At 48.6% G+C, this 5,000-nt stretch overlaps 2 protein-coding genes across 3 annotated transcripts in view; one reads left to right on the plus strand and one right to left on the minus strand.

Annotated features, from left to right (window-relative positions):
- LOC122246437 (uncharacterized) overlaps window positions 1-5,000 on the minus strand; it is a 412,650-nt gene that overhangs the window by 246,861 nt on the left and 160,789 nt on the right. The window lies entirely within an intron of this gene.
- Window positions 1-5,000, plus strand: part of msi (RNA-binding protein musashi) — a 135,779-nt gene that overhangs the window by 107,878 nt on the left and 22,901 nt on the right. Inside the window, exon 2 of one of the 2 annotated variants that reach the window (XM_043005012.2) lies at window positions 2,550-2,626. The exons of the other annotated variant lie outside the window; for it this stretch is intronic. The gene's annotated coding sequence lies outside the window, so the exon portion shown is untranslated. The remainder of the gene's footprint in view (window positions 1-2,549; window positions 2,627-5,000) is intronic. 2 annotated transcript variants of the gene reach the window in all.

A 5,000-nucleotide genomic window follows, 5' to 3' on the forward strand; every position in this document is an offset into this window, starting at 1 on the left:
GTGTGTGTGTGTGTGTGTGTGTGTGTGTGTGTGTGTGTGTGTGTGGTGTGTGTTTGTGTTTGTGTTGTGTGTGTGTGTGTGTGTGTGTGTGTGTGTGTGTGTGTGGTGTGTGTGTGTGTGTGTGTGTGTGTGTGTGTGTGTGTGTGTGTGTGTGTGTGTGTGTGTGTGTGTGTGTGTAACATATTTACCAACTCGGAGCAAAAAAATAAATAAATAAATAAAAGAAAAAAAACGGTAGAAATCCAAATTTAGTTAACCTTAGTCTAAGAAGCTTGTAACGAAGAAGTCGTTCTTAAAAGAACTTCATCGAAGCCATTTCAATTCCCAGATTGCACCTGTTCCCAAATGCTCCTTTGAATGCCGGGAACGCGATTAACCGATTAACCGGCGGAGTAGAGTGGAAACCATAAGGTCTTTTGACAGAAATTATTCGAGTTTTTCCCCCCCAAATATCATTTTATCTCAGCCGATCTTGAGAAACTGCCATTTATTCAAACATTTCGGAAAACAAGCTTATGGTGATCAGTGACTCTCTTTGGCTCATTTTTTTTCTATTGGTATTAATATTAATATTATCACTACAGATTTCGTTTTAATCCGAATTGCCTTACCACACGTATGTAGCACTTTCTATTATGTACCGTATAATATTTCCTGTTTTTGTGATGACATTTTCCCCCACTCTCTCTCTCTCTCTCTCTCTCTCTCTCTCTCTCTCTCTCTCTCTCTCTCTCTCTCTCTCTCTCTCCTCTCTCCCCCTCTCCTCTCCCTCTCCCTCTCCCTCTCTCTCTCTCCTCCTCTCCTCTCCTCTCTCCTCTCTTTTCTCTCTCCTCTCTCTCTCTCTCTCTCTCTCTCTCTCTCTCTCTCTCTCTCTCTCTCTCTCTCTCTCTCTCTCTCTCTCTCTCTCTCTCTCTCTCTCTCTCTCTCTCACCCTCTCCCTCTCTCCCTCTCTCCCTTGTGTCTCCTATCCATAAGGTCTAGCAGTCCGGAGAGAAAGACAAAAGAAAGGCCACTCTTGCTCTCAACGCCAGATCAAAAGCTTAGGAAGATCTTTCGAGTTGTAACGGCCGTTTGATGGACCCCATGTTTGATTTTTTTTCTGTTATTATTATTATTTGGCTGTCTTTGTTGATTATTTTCGTGTTTGTGTAAGTGTTTTATTGGTTTTAGTTGTTTCCAGTTGGTTGTAGATTTAAAATTGTATGGCTTTCTCTCTCTCTCCGTCTCTCTCTCTCTCTCTCTCTCTCTCTCTCTCTCTCTCTCTCTCTCTCTCTCTCTCTCTCTCTCTCTCTCTCTCTCTCTCTCTCTCTCTCTCTCTCTCTCTTTCAATATGTGTGTGTGTGTGTGTGTGTGTGTGTGTGTGCATGTGTGTGTGTGTGTGTGTGTGTGTGTTGCAACCGTCCCCTTCTGAAGCTTTCCTTCCAGAATTATCTTGCATGTGCAGGAAAGAGGTTCTCTCCCCAGCCCAGCACAGAGACCTCTTAGCAATATTGCCTCTTCCATTCACTCATTCCTGCCTCTTTTGGAATGTCCAATTTTTCCTCCGTTATTTCGAATGTGGCTACTCCTGATTCTCTCCACCCCCCCCCTCTCTCTCTCTCTCTCTCTCTCTCTCTCTCTCTCTCTCTCTCTCTCTCTCTCTCTCTCTCTCTCTCTCTCTCTCTCTCTCCCTCTCTCTCCCTCTCTCTCCCTCTCTCCCTTTCTCTCTCTTTCTTTCTCTTTCTCTCTCTCTCTCTCTGTATATATATATATGTGTGTGTGTGTGTGTGTGTGTGTGTGTGTGAGAGAGAGAGAGAGAGAGAGAGAGAGAAATACATATCCATAATACTACAGGAAGCATATCTGACTTCCCCCCCCCCCCTTTGGAGGTTATGGGCAAGAGGCCTATTTTCTATTGCCTCGTCAAAACTTTACTACAAAAGTTTTTTCCCTCACGTTTATGACACTACTTCGTTTATCACATGATCCCCTTTCTTTGTCAGTGCATCTCATTACACAGCCTCCCTCTCCCTCTCTCTCTCTCTCTCTCTCTCTCTCTCTCTCTCTCTCTCTCTCTCTCTCTCTCTCTCTCTCTCTCTCTCTCTCCCTCTCTCTCTCTCTGCTTCCCTTTCCTCCTCTCACGCCATCCTGTGTTTCCTCTATTCCTCTCGGTCCACTTCCCTCCGCCTTTCCTCCTCTCAGTCTTCGTGCCTTTATTCCCACGTCGTCTTTTCTGCCTCTATTTCTCTCACAAAAGTTGGGCTCCCCACTTTCCATTCCGTGTTGTGAAACGGTGTTTGAGATGCCCCGTATATCCGTGTTGTATAGTGGACGTCTTGCTCGAGTCCTTTCAACTTTTAAATAAAGAATAATTGAATGTTGAAATAGAACAGTTTCTCTTTGTACCTTCCATGCTAACCTCTCTTTGTTTTATTATTTACGTTGATTATGACAAAAAACACCAACATTAAGAGCAATTAAATGAGAAATTGCTCATCAAGAAAATAGGGAAATTAAATTGTGTGTATCACCATGACCGAACCTTTTACACGACCTGGAAATATTTTCAGATTAGGCGACTAGCGTGGACAGCAGAAGACAGAAAGGCCGACTTTGGACAGGCTTAACATAGACTGGAATAAATAAGGTAATTGGCAGCAAAGTCAAAACGGCTTTCCAAATCGTTACTATTTCGCCGTTCGCCACAAATGGAAACGACTAAGCAAAGCAGCGTCGGACTAACGCCAGGTTGATCAAAGGTTTATGAAAGGCATCAGCATTCACCACGTTAATACAGCTGCGTCTGTTGCACTACTGGACCGGATGGTTTTTATTTTGTTTTCTGTAGTTTGTTTACAATAATCCTCGCGGGCGTGTTGAGCTAACTTGTGCTTGGCGGCTGCTGAACTGTGATAATTTTTGGATTAGCTGCTATTTCTGCTTGCCTTTCCCCTCGTGTCTCTTTCTTCTCTCTTTTTCTTCTCTCTCTCTCTCTCTCTTTCTTTCTCTCTCTCTCTCTCTCTCTCTCTCTCTATCTATCTCTCTCTCTCTTTCTTTCTCTCTCTCTCCCTCTCTTTCTCTCTTTCTCTCTTTCTCTCTCCTTCTCCCTCCCTCTCCCCCCTCTCTCTGCTAACTAAAGTATGCACTTACTCACTCACTTATACACACCTACACACATACACACACACGCACGCCCGCCTTCCCGCCCGCCACATCGCATAATCCCAATTCCAACACCGACCTCTCCATGTAAGTGTCAAGTCCAATCTGCCGGAATTCTCAACCTGCGTCCTCCCCTTTCCCTCCTTTGCCCTCTCCTTCCTCGCCCTCTCCTCCGTCTCCAAATTCTCCTCCTTCCTCAGCTCCTCCTTCTGCATATCCTTCTTCCTCCGCTCCTCCGCCTTATCCTACGTTGCTCTCCCTTCCTCTGTTCCATCTCTTCCTCCACCATTTTCTCCTCCGCCTTCTCCAACTTCACCATCTCCTCCACGCTCTCCTCCTTCACCCTCTCTTCCTTTGCCACCTCCTCTTCCGCTCTCCCCTCCGCCCTCTCTTCCTCCTCCTCCTCCTCCACCCTCTCTTCCTTTGCCCTCTCCTCTTCCGCTCTCCCCTCCGCCCTCTCCTCCTCCTCCTTCACCTTCACCCTCTCTTCCTTTGCCCTCTCCTCTTCCGCTCTCCCCTCCGCCCTCTCCTCCTCCTCCTCCTCCTCTTCCTCCTGCTCCTTCACCTTCCATAACTACCGCCAGCCTTCGAACGTACGTGATGAACGGCGAAGGGACGAGTCGATCTTCGTGTAATCTCAAGACGTTCCTTCATCCCGGGCGTTCCTTTAGGATCGTTCGGCCGTCGTGGCAGGCAGCGTTAGGGACGGTTAGACTCCCCTCAGACTACGGGCGATAGAGCAGTCATAAATCACTGCCGTTTCCCCTCTTACCCTCTTCCCCTCTTCCCTCATCCACCTTCCTCGCTACCGCTCATCCATTTTTTTTTTTTTTACACATATTTTCCACGTTTCGCTTCATATTTATTTCTGATTTAAACAGAAAATTTAACTCTTTTTAAGCTTCCTTTCCTTGGGTATCCGCCGGTGCGTCGAGGAACCAGGTGTGGCGAGGGCGAGGGCGAGGGTGCGAGGCGGCGGCGGAGGCGGCGTCCCACGTGGTTGAGGAGGGCGCGCGGAAGGGAAGTGTGCGGGCGTGATGCTGACAGGAAATTGGGAGAGAGAGAGAGAGAGAGAGAGAGAGAGAGAGAGAGAGAGAGAGAGAGAGAGAGAGAGAGAGAGAGAGAGAGAAAGAGAGAGAGAGAGAGAGAGAGAAGAAGTAGAAATGGAAGTATAAGTGGAGAAGAATTGTGATGGAAGGTTCTCTATTGAGGGAGTGAAGGAAAGGAGGGAAAAGGGAAGAAGGTGTGGAGCGATCCCAGACTAAACCCTTTCGCTTCCAGGGCTCCCAGCCTTCCCTCGCCTCCGCTACGTCTTAGGTAGCCTCCCTCACCTGCCTCTAGGTAGCCTCCCTTTCTCCGCCCATGCCCTTGGTAGCCCTTTACCTCGCACGCTCTAGGTAGCTCCCTTCACTACGCTCTGTCCTTGGTAGCTCCCCTTACCTCCCCATGCCTTCCCTTTACCCGCCTCCTAGGTAGCCTCCCCTTCACCTCCGCCCATGCTCCTTGGTAGCCTCCCCTTTACCTCCGCCCACGCTCCTAGGTAGCCTCCCCTTCACCTACGCCCATGCTCCTTGGTAGCCTCCCTTTCGCCTCCGCACATGCTCCTTGGTAGCCTCCCCTTCACCTCCGCCCACGCTCCTAGGTAGCCTCCCCTTCACCGCCGCCCACGCTCCTACCTAACTTCCCCTTAAGGTCGTGACCGCGTCGTTCCCACCGACTAGCCCTTCAAACAAAGCTCCTAGGTAGCCTCCCCTTCACCGCCGCCCACGCTCCTACCTAACTTCCCCTTAAGGTCGTGACCGCGTCGTTCCCACCGACTAGCCCTTCAAACAAAGTTACAAGGGCTGTTGTTCACTGCC

This window comes from Penaeus japonicus, unplaced genomic scaffold, assembly GCF_977035675.1.
Source record: "Penaeus japonicus unplaced genomic scaffold, GWHDUDI00000001_assembly GWHDUDI00000016, whole genome shotgun sequence".
NCBI lineage: Eukaryota > Metazoa > Arthropoda > Malacostraca > Decapoda > Penaeidae > Penaeus > Penaeus japonicus.